Here is an 11,160-nt window from a genome sequence, read left to right as displayed (position 1 = left end):
GTGCAAAATTCTGAATTTGGGGAGTGAAAGGTACAAATTTCCTAAAAATCCAGTTTGGTCAGCAAGGGTGTGGGCTTAGGTTGGTTACATGATCCTGCACAAGTCACACGATCCTTTGATCCTCAGTTTCTTTTAAATCCCTATCTAGAAAATGAAGTTATTAGCACCTCCTTCAAGTTCTAGATAGAATGAATTGGTAGCATACAGAAAGCACTTGCTTGCCCTGTCCTAGACCACTCTGTAAACGGGGCTGTTATTTCTAAGGGTGAGTTAATCTCGAGATAGCTTTCCAGTGACTGCCAGCTCGGTTTTAGCCAAAGGAAAAAGGTGGAAGTAAAGCAGGCATTTAAGAAAAAGGCACGTCCACGTGGCGAGGACGCTTGTAACTGTTAAAAGTGGCAGTTGGTGCTTTAGGGGAGAAGAGAAAGGTGCATCTTGGGGACACCTTTGATTATGGGAGGGTGAACTTTGAGACGCAGCCCCAGGAAACGGAACCGAAGCAGACTGGGCCTGGAGGGACTGAGTCTGCCCCTCTGGGAGTTGCACAGTAAACAGCAGCTGCGGTGGGTTCCCAGGTGGCTGCCCCTTCTGCTTCTCTTTGATGACGTCAGGGCGGGGACCCACAGGCCTGACCCTCCTCACTTGCCAGTCTGTGGCAGGGCTGGTCCCTATGTTTCTTTCTAGACCTTTTGTTTTGTAAAACTCAAGGGACAATAGTCACCTGCTAAAAATAGCAGTGACATAGCTCTTCTGTCAGTTTTGCTGGCACTGGGAGTTAGGCTTTTTTCCTCCAGTGTGAGATAATGGGTAGGTTTCTAGGAAATGAATTCCACCTACAGGAGAGCCGGGCTAAATTGACCGCATTGGAGACCTTGAACTCGGCTGGCTGCCCTGTGGCTTTTGTGACCAGAGCTGAATCTCCTTGCTGACTTTCCTGGTTTGGAGGGAGTAGGTCTTTTGGGTACCTGTTCAGGAATATCTATTCATATATATAGGGACATAACAGCACATTTCAGAAAGCTGGGACAGCCTGTTAGGGGTGCTGGGGAGCAGGAGAAGGAGTGACACGTCATCCCCAGAATGTCCTCTGCTCAAGGAGGGGGGGGGCACCAGCCCACTCTGAGGTCACTCTCCCGGCTCTCTGCTGGTGGGTGGGGAGGCCACTTTCAGCCACAAGTCCTGGCCCTGTAGGGGGATGAACTCACTCAGATTTGCCTGGGACTTTCCAGTTTTAGCATCAAAAGTCCCACATCCTGGGAAACCCCTCTGTTCTCGGCAGTCTGGGATGTTCAGTCACCCTGCCTATGAAGAAGGCCACTCTTGAGATGGGGCTTCATATAAATTGTTACTTAAGAGAAGCTGAAAGACCCACCGACCACAGAATTTCTGGAACCCCATTTTGGGAGAACACTGTTGGGTTAAGTTATAATATCTGTACCCTGGGAAGGAAGCACTATCCTAAACGTAGTCCCTTAGACTGCTTCTTTTATCACAGGAGAGAGCGGTCACCTGCTCGGGGTAAGGCCCGTGGGAGCAGGTATAACTTGGTAAGGGCCTTTGGGAGGCAGGAGAGCCCTTGATCAGGGAGGGCCCATTGTGTGGCTAGGGAGAGGGGAGGAGAGAACTGGGCATTAAATCTCCACTGCGTGGAAAGCAGATTAAATATATTTCTCTAAAACATTCAGTTACTTAAAACCTACTGGGTAAGCTATGCTGAATTTCTTGTTAGTAGAAAAAAATTATTTTAATTTTTTTGAGCGTAAACAAATTTGAATCCATTGGGTTTGTTTACAGTGAGGCATGTGTGTATCGAGTTAATTAAAAGACAAACCTATCTCATTTGTGGAGGCAGTGACTTACAGTGATTCCGCTAATAATTTTATTGGGTCTAAAATTTCTTGATTTTAATTTAGTGGAGGGACCTTTGAAATAAATCAGAAAGTCATATCAACCTTTTTTTAAATCTAGCAGGTGGAACTTCCAGTTTGCTAATGGACTGATTTTGGCATATGAATTCTAACATATACATGGAAGCTGTGTTTCCTAGCAAAATCTGCTGAGTGATTAATGGCTGTTTTTGAAATGAATAGATATTCCTGAACTTTATTAAAACACCATAGCAGATACTAAAGGGCGAATATTCAAAATTGTATATTTTGAATATCTTTCCACTTGCAGAAGAGGGATGTAGTTTTTAAAATATTTGAATAGAACTACATGGGTATGACTCTGAAGAAGTTGCTTTCACTCAAACTCCACCCCCAGGGTCTCTACTCTGCCTGGAAAATTGATGAGTTCACATAAAAATGATTTCCAGGTCTAGAAATATGCAATTCTTCATGCCCATCACCCCAGTGACTTAGGAGGCTACGGGAGGAAGCTCATTTGAGACCAGCCTGGGCAACAGAGCAAGACCCTGTCTCAAAAAAAAAATTCTGCTATTCTGTGGTTTTAAAATAATTTGAATGAGTAAAATTAAATGATGAAAATGAAATAGTCATGGACTGCCTAGGAACTGAAAAAAAAAGTTTTTTTTAAGGAAAGCTAATTAAAGTTCCAAGTAATGGGAAATCCCCGAAGCAAAATAAAGAGAAGTAATTTGAAATGGAAAGTGAAGAAAAAGGAATCTATTTTAAAAACAGCTGCATTGGTATAGAATTCACGTACCACACAGCTTGCCCATTGTATGTCTGGAAATCAGTGGCTTTTGGTATGTTCACAGTCTCAGAACAATTTCATTACTTTAAAAATAATGTCATATTTTCTGCCCTCCTCCCAGCAGCCCTAAATAACCACTAGTCAACTTTCTGTAACTATTTATGTTATTTATGGGAGGATTTTTTTTTTTATTAAGCCCCTTCCATTCTAGGATATAGGAGGAGTTTCATGAAACAAAAGCTAGATTCCTCACGTCCTGCCATTTTCCCAGTAAGAGAGTAACATTCAGCCTGCCGCAGAAAAGACATAGGGAATTCTACTACATTCCCTGTAAAATACAGTAAGAAGCTGCGCTCTAATTTTATCTCTTTCCAATCCTATGTCGATCCCCACCTGGAGATTGCTTCAAGAAATACCGCACTCAAAAAAATTATAAACAACAAAAACCCCCACAAATACTTGAGTTATTTTACGTAACCTAAAGTAGATTATAAAATCATCCTGTGAGTTCATATTATGTTCTTCTCTTTTAAGACTGTAGCATAATTGCAAGTTACCTACCAACCTCCTTCCTGCCCCAAATAAATAAGGGCTGGGAGTATGTGGGTGGCAGAAAAGTTGGACTGGAGTATGTAAAGCCTTAAGCTGGACCCATTCCACGTGGAGCGAGGGGCTGAGCGTCTGCTGGCTAGTCTCTAGTTGGTTTGCTGACCTGTTGCTGAGGTCCTCGGGGCGTGATCCCTGTCTAGACCTCACCCACCTGAATTCTGGGGTATATTGGCCTTCTGCAGTCCACTGATGCCCGCCTGCTTTTGAGAGCCATGGGTGGAATTGTTGAGGACATCTGCTCTGATGTTCCCTCCCTTCACCTGGGCAGGTTTTCTCTCCCCTGCCTGGGGCACTTGCTTGCTTGCTTTTTCTAAAGAGAAGATTAAAGACTGTTTCCCTTGGTCTGCCCAGTTGGTTTTACCCTTGGTTGACTGTCTAAGGAGAGACATCTTGGAAAGTGGTTGGTAAACATCTTTGGAGCTGCTGCTGGGCTGTCCTGCCCCTGAGTGGCTTTAGTCCTGGTCGCCCCGGACCCAGAGCTATCGATGACCTGCTCTCCCTACTGTCCTTCTCTGCTGGTTCTTTCCCCTTTTCACAAACATATTTGGATCCCTTGTATTGTTAACAAAACAAAACAAAAAAACCCAGACTCCCAAGACCAAAGGGCTGGTGGGCAGCCAAGTGAGGACCCTGTCCTACTTGCACTGGCCCTGCCCTCACTGGCTGCAGCCTCCACACTCTCAGGTGACATCTCCTGGCTTGCCTTGGCTTCACTGGCAGGCGTGGTGACAGCATCCATGCCTGTGGCCCAGCCTCGCCCCTTGGGTCTCTTGAGTCCTGATTTTTTCCCTAACCCACCAATGAAACTGTCATTGGCCTTGGCAAGGCATTTGGGGCGTTATTATCAGAATTGGAATACAACAATCCTTCTTTGGGGGTGTGTGCGAGAGGTTAGGGCTCAGGCCCCCTGCCCCTCGGCCAGCTGCCCCCAGGTGTGAGCAGCCCACGTGGGTGTCCAGTGGCCTGACCTCTGGGCTCACCAGTCCCATGAGCTCTGCGAAATGCTCTGTGGCCAGGACGCTGCCCACCACAGCATCCTCTTTGGACCAGGGCGCCACTTTTGGCTTCCCATATGCCATCTGCTTAGTGTCCACCCCTGGGCCACCTGGTTTCCCTTTGTTCCCAGAGGCTCTTCCTAGGCTGGTCTCTTTGCTCCCATGAGCTGGCTTCTCTTGTTAGCCCGGCCAGCCTGCAGGAGTTTAGGCAAGCATTGGTCTGGGTGTGTTTTGTAGCTGGGCCTAACACCTGCCATTAGTTGACTTTAAGTCAAGGAGGTCACCACATCATGCTGTGGCCTCACCTGGTCAGTTAAAGGCTTTGTGAGCAGAGCCAGAGGCTTCCTGGGTAAGAAGGAATTCTACCCCAGCCCACAGCACTGGCTCCTGCCTGAGGAGGCAGTCCAGCCTCTCAGTCCGCCTTGCAGGTTTCCACCTGTCAGCCCCACCGTCCCATGAGCCAGTTCCTTAAATGAATTTCCTACATCCACAGCTCCTGTTGGCTCCTCCTCTCTGGGCAGCCCTGGCTGCCACTTTCCTTTCAGAGCACTGTCTATGGGCAGAGCCTCCTGGGCTTACTCTTGGCCAACTCTGAGCCCTGGACAGCCTTCCCGGAGTCACACTGACATTGAGCAGGTCCCAGGATCCCTCCCACCAGCTTCTCCCATTCAGGTGCCTCTGGTGTGGCTTCCTGGGCATGCAGCCCTCAGGCTTGTTTGAAAGGACCATATTTGCTGGAATGTTCTGCTATTACTATCAGAAATCCTGATGACTTAAGGGCTCCAACTTTCATTTTACTGCAAGGCTGCAAATACAGGCAGGTCCTACTGCCCCCCGCCCCACGCCCTCCACCCCGTGTTTCTGGCTGCCTGTCCTCCAAGCCTGGGGTCAGCCAGCCCTCTGGTCACTTGCTAGACATAGGGACGTGTACCACGATCACCCCATGTCTCACTGGGATCTCACTTAAAAATGCTGTGCCCTCCGCTGGAGCCTCGTCCCCCTCCGTTTGTTCTGTTACCGCCTCTGGTTTATCTTCACGTGTGTGGCTTCTTTGCAACCTCCTCGTCTTTGGAAATTGTGATGCTGCAACAGATGCTTCCTGACAGGGCTGCTGACCTGCTGTCCCCCAGCTACAAGCCAGGCCACCTGCCCCCAGCTGTGCCCCCTTCTCTCCATGCCACCTGTGCCCGTCCCCCTACTCTGAGAGGCCTTCCCAGACGCTCCTGGAAAATTGATGAGTTCACAGCCCCCTGGGCTGTGTGCTGTGTGGCTTGCCTCTGACTTTGGACTCTCATTGCAGCTTCCAACTTGTTCAGGAGACTCGTTTCACTCTGTTTTATGAGGATTGGTCAATGTTTTCTTTTTATTTCCTTTTTTCCATTTATTTTTTTTTCTCACTCCTTTGCCTGGGTGGAGTTCAGCAGCCTCATTGTAGCTCACAGCAACCTCAAACTCCTGGGCTCAAGCGATCTTCCTGTCTTAGCCTCCTGAGTGGCTGGGACTGTAGGTGTGCCCTACTGGGCCTGGATAATTTTTATATTTTCATTAGAGATGGGGTTTTGCTCTTGCATAGGTTGGTCTTGAGCTACAGATCTCAAGTCGTCCTCCTGCCTCAGCCTCCCAGAGTGCTAGGATTACAAGTGTGAGCCACTGGGCCCGGCCTTTTCATTTTTATAGAGACAAAGTCCCGCTCTATGGCTCAGGCTGGAGTGCAGTGGTGTGCTCATAGCTCACTGCTGCCTTGAACTCCTGGGCTTAAGGATCTTCCTGCCTCAGCCCCCTTGGTAGCAGGGACTATAGGCATGTGCTACCACGCTGGCTAGTTTTTAGGTTTTTTTTGTAGAGACTGGTCTCACTGTGTGGCTGAGGCTGGTCTCAGACTCCTAGCCTCAAGCGATCCTCTTGCCTTTTCCTCCCAGCTGCTGGGGCTAACGGTGTGAGCCGCTGTACCTGGCCACTATTTCCTCTTGAAGCTGGGTCAGCTCCATGAGGAAGGGCCCTCAGCCCGTTTGGTTTATGCCCTCTTCAGTTCAGTGGAACTCACTGTGCACGGTTGGTGGTCTGTATCTGCTTGTCAAATAAAACTGGGGTGACACATCCTTCTGCTAGTTATATATACCCTTGATTTTGAAGATATTTTAAAATAGAGAATGGCTTCTCAATCTTGGTACTGAGCACATTTTGGGTGCCCTAACTCTTTATTGTGGGAATCTGTCCTCTGCATTGCGGAATGTTTGATAGCATCCTGCCCTCTTCCTGCTACCAAACATCTCTCCAAACAACTGCCAGTGTCCCCTGGAGGATATAATCACCCAGCCCTCGCTGGAAATCCCCTAAATGGATGCTGGAGGGAGCAAAATCGTTAAGAGTTGTGAACCCAGGCATCTTCTTGCACGGAGAACTTCTTGGGGTCGAGAAGCTTCTGCTGGGTTTGCCAAGCTTGCTTGGTCTCATCTGCCTTTTCCTCGCCAACAGTTGTCAGTGTCTTTTTTGGAGAACTTACATGCTTCTGCAGGAAAGTTGTATTTACTAGCTCCTCTCGGGCCCTCTAATTCTAAGGAGAAGTACCTGTCAGAGTTTCTGGGACTGTAAATGTTTCTCAGTTTCTTATTTGAAGTGCCTGCTGATGCTTTGTTTCATTTATTTATTTTTTAAACAGAATCTTACATTGTCACCCACAGTGGAGTGCCGTGGCATCATCATTGCTCACAGCATCCTCAAACTCTTGGGCTTGGGGCAAGTGATCTTTTAAAGATGTAATCTGAGATTAGCAGCAACAGGCATGAAACATCCACTCCAGATTTCACAATTTGCCTTTCCTGATCATCTCGCCACATTTATCCAGTGCCCAGAACAAGTGGCACTGAGGACAGTGAAGCTACTGAGGTACCAGCGATTGCCGGTTTCACGCCTCGCAAGACTGCCTGATACACATTCTACCAAGAAAACTGCACATTCAGTTTTGATTTTCAGAGGAATTTGTCTTAACTAATACCCGTTAAGCAAGCATTTTCTGTGTTGCATTTCTGCCTTTAAAAAGAAAGACACAAAACATGACTTGCATTAAATACATTTCTTTTTCTTGTTTTTGAGACAGCATCTCTCGCTGTTGCCTTGCCTGAGTGCTGTGACGTCAGCCTGGCTCACAGCAGCCTCGAACCCCTGGGCTCAAGTGATTCTCCAGCCTCAGTTTCTTGAGTAGCTGGGACTGCAAGTGCCCACCACAATGCTTGACTATTTTTTTTTTTTTTTAAGTAGAGACAGGGTCTTGTTCTTGTTCAGGCTGGTCAGGAGCTCTTGAGCCTTGGCTTCCCAGAGTGTGACAATTACAGATGTGAGCCACCATGCCTGGGCATAAATGTGCCTCTTGATTCTGCAGGAAGTCACCTTCTTTTCAGTTCAGTATATTCGTTTGTTTAGCAGATGTTTGTTGAATGTTTGTACCTGTGCTATGTGTCGTTCTTGGGGACATATGTCCAACAGAAATGGAGATTGCTGCTCGCAGGGATATGTGCTCTTGGGGGACAGAAACAGTAATGAAATGATTGAGTAAAGCATATGTGATGCGTGATGTGAGAGGGTGTGGCCAGTGCCCAGGAGACAGCCAGGCCAGTAGGGAAAGGGTTTGAGTGTTGGGCTGATGCTGAAATTTCCCCTCTGTGGTGAGAAAGGAACCTTTGAGTAAAGACCTGGAAGGAAGTGAAAGTCTTGCTGTTCAGAAGCCTAGGAAAGAGTCTTGCAGGCAGATGGAGCCCGGGGGTGGGAGAGCCTGGAATGTTCTAGAACAGCCAAGAGGCCCAGCAAGGCTAGTGCAGAACACAGCAGGGAGCAGCACAGATGAGGTCAGAGAGGAGGGATTCACTTACAGATGGAAGGATGGACTTGGGTGAGGAGGGTTAGAGGGGAAGAAAGAATCCCCAGCGCCCCCCCAGGAGAGAATGCTTTGTAACACAGAGATGTGATGCTCTTTCAGGGGGCTGGCTGTGGTGAGCCTGCCTCTCACTCTGTGCTTAAGGTGGATGCCTTTTCCATATTCACTTAACTGAATCAACAGGTATTTCATAGGCATCTGTAGAGCGGGAATCTGAGGACCCCAGACTTTGCTCTTGATGTAGCATTTGGGCTGTTGAGCTTTGAAGGTCTGCCTTCAAGTCTGAGGGGTCAATTCCATTTAACCCAGGAGGCTGGAGGATGTGATTGTGAGAGTCCGTGCGTCTATGCGGCGTGAGACACTCTGGGGCAAGGAAACCCACTGAGGAACCCCGGGAACTAGAAGGCACTTTCTAGGCAGTTTTGGCTTCTTTTGTTAGCCTCTGAGGTACTCCCCAAAGGCCCATGGGGCTGTGGCTGTGCTGGGCCCCCCAGGGGCTTTGACCCCCATGAGCCATGCCAGAGTCAGAGCCGGGGTCTGGAGTCCATCAGATGGGACTCACCGTCCTGCCCCTCTGCTCTATCCTCACCTGAGGCAGACTCATCCATCCATCCTCTGCCCATCCCCGGTCTTTGCTGACGACTCCTCCATACGGGGTCCTCTGCAGGAGACTGGAGGTCAAGAGCAGAACAAGCCATAGGGTTCTGTCCTCAAGGGCCTGACGGGTGCCTATAAAGACAGGCCGTGGTGAAGACCGTGGGTTCTGTGTTCTCGTGAGCCTTGGGATTTCTCTGATGTCTCTGCTCTTTGCCAGTCACGGGGTATTTCTTTCTCCCATACGGTCATCTGTAGGTATCTGGGAGGGGTGAGGCTGGTTCCAGCACCCCCACCTGTGCCAAAATCCATGCATACTGAAGTGCTGCAGTCCGCCGTGTGCATGCGAGAAGTCAGGCCTCCATGTACACGAGTTTCACACACATCCTGTGATTTGGTTGAAAAAAAATCCACATACAAGTGGACCTTTACAGTTCAAACCAGTGTTGTCAAGGGACAATTGTAACAGTTTCCTATATGAATGAGAAAGAAAAGGCCATGTCAGTGTTGCAGCCAGCAGCCGTTTACCTGCTGGAAATCGTTGTTTGGTTATGGTGCAGTATGAGAATACGATGTGTGCTGGGTGCCTATAGCTCTGTGTCTAAAGTCATCTCATAAAGTGCCTGGAAAATAAGGAGAAGGACGAAGTGCACTTAGACCAGCAGACAGTTCTCGTCTTCAGTCTGTTAGTGCTGAACTAGTTTTCTGTGTGGTACCTTAATGCACGATTCAGGACATTGCTATTGGCCTCCTGTAGTCAGAGATGGGGACAACTGGTGGGACATCTTTCCAGCGCAAATGTGGTCCCTTTTCAATACATTTACATGTCCTAGGACATTACTCATTTGTTTCCTGGCTTTTAACTTAACAGCAGTGCAAGTGTGGGCCTTTTCCAATACATTTACATGTACCAGGACATTATTCATGCTTCCTGGCTTTGAACTCAACTATGTGCTTGCTAAGTAAGAAGTTGGGAGAATTTTTTTCTTTATTGCATTTCAAAAAGCAGTGAAATGTTCATCAAGGGAGAATATTTCTAATTTTAATGCCTTTAAAGATCTTTCTGACATACTTTATTTTCCTTGTGAATGGCACACACCCCCCCGCCCCGCCCTGTGATCCTTACTCTTTTAATCTGACAACATTAAACAGTAATGTTAAATTATTTAAACAACAGTAATATTTATTAAACATTTTATTCTGCTTCCAATAGAAGTACTCCCTGTGGAAACCTGGGAAAGAGAGAGAGGCAGAAAAATATACAAAGCTTCCCAATGTGATAGGATTCAGGTTACCACACCCAGCCCGAGCATCTCTTTTTAGGTCAGTTACTAGAAGGTAATATTATTGGCATATTATCATTGTTCTGATTTCTTCTTCCACCAGCGGGGCATGAAATTGCTTATTTTGCTATATCTTCACTACACTGAACATTAATTTTTCAAGATACTGAAATGGCTGAATAGTCAAGATACTGAATAGTCTTTGAAACATTAAAAGTCATGTATGTTTATTGTAAAAAATTAAGACAACACAGAAAGATACAAACACCAAATGAATAAAAAAATCACTGCTAATTCATGATCCAGACATAATTACACAATTTGGATATACCTTTAGAGCAGTGTTTTTCTACCTTTTTTATATCATGGCACACTTAAATCTATCATTAGACTTCCCCGGCACACTTAAATTACATTGATCAAAAAAAAAAAAGATTAAAATGAAAGAATATGGCACACCGCTAAATCACTGCTTTAGAGACATTTAATATAACATGATAAATTTAACCACCTTTTTTCCTTAGTAACCTATTGATGGCATCTTTCTTTCTCAGCAAATACATATTATTTTTAATGACAACAGTATATTCTACTTGGATATCTTTACTAAGTATTTAGCCTGTGACTTCCCGGTGGACACTGGGGATAGTAAGAACACAGCAGTTTGCATGTGTCTCTGTGTATTAATCTGCTTATTTTCTTAGGAAATTGTTCAATCTTGAGTTTGGACCTGTGCTGTAGGCTCTGTTATTTTGCAAATAGTTCTGTCTTTCCCTGGGGCAGGATTAGATTTCCCTCCTTGTAACTTCACCCTTGTAACTTCACCCTGTCATTTGCTCTAAATAAATTTTGGCCAGAAGTTTTAAAACTCAGCATGTGATTTGTTTGGCATGTCCTCTTTCAGGAGACTCACAGTCTTTAGCCTGAGTCCTGGGAGGGAAAACAATGTAGAAAAGTGCTAAAGCCAAAAAAAAAAAAAAAAGGCTGTAGCCAACCTGCAGTGGACATGTAACGTGAGCAGGAAGTCCACATGTGTCATGAGCTGTCAGGACTTGGGGACTGTTTGTTACTGCTGCATAACCTAACTTATCCTGACTAACATAATGCATATTAACAAACTGGCTTCTAGAAAAAGTGAGCTTGCTTTTGT

At 46.5% G+C, this 11,160-nt stretch overlaps 1 protein-coding gene across 1 annotated transcript in view; it reads left to right on the top strand.

Moving 5' to 3' along the window:
* Positions 1-11,160, top strand: part of ANKRD33B (ankyrin repeat domain 33B) — a 73,533-nt gene that overhangs the window by 8,199 nt on the left and 54,174 nt on the right. The window lies entirely within an intron of this gene.

Source organism: Otolemur garnettii, unplaced genomic scaffold (assembly GCF_000181295.1).
Source record: "Otolemur garnettii isolate 467f Iridium unplaced genomic scaffold, OtoGar3 scaffold00033, whole genome shotgun sequence".
In the NCBI taxonomy this organism is placed as follows: Eukaryota; Metazoa; Chordata; class Mammalia; order Primates; family Galagidae; genus Otolemur; species Otolemur garnettii.
The sequence above is the reverse complement of the archived record's forward strand: the minus strand, read 5'-3'. Positions and strand labels throughout refer to the sequence as shown.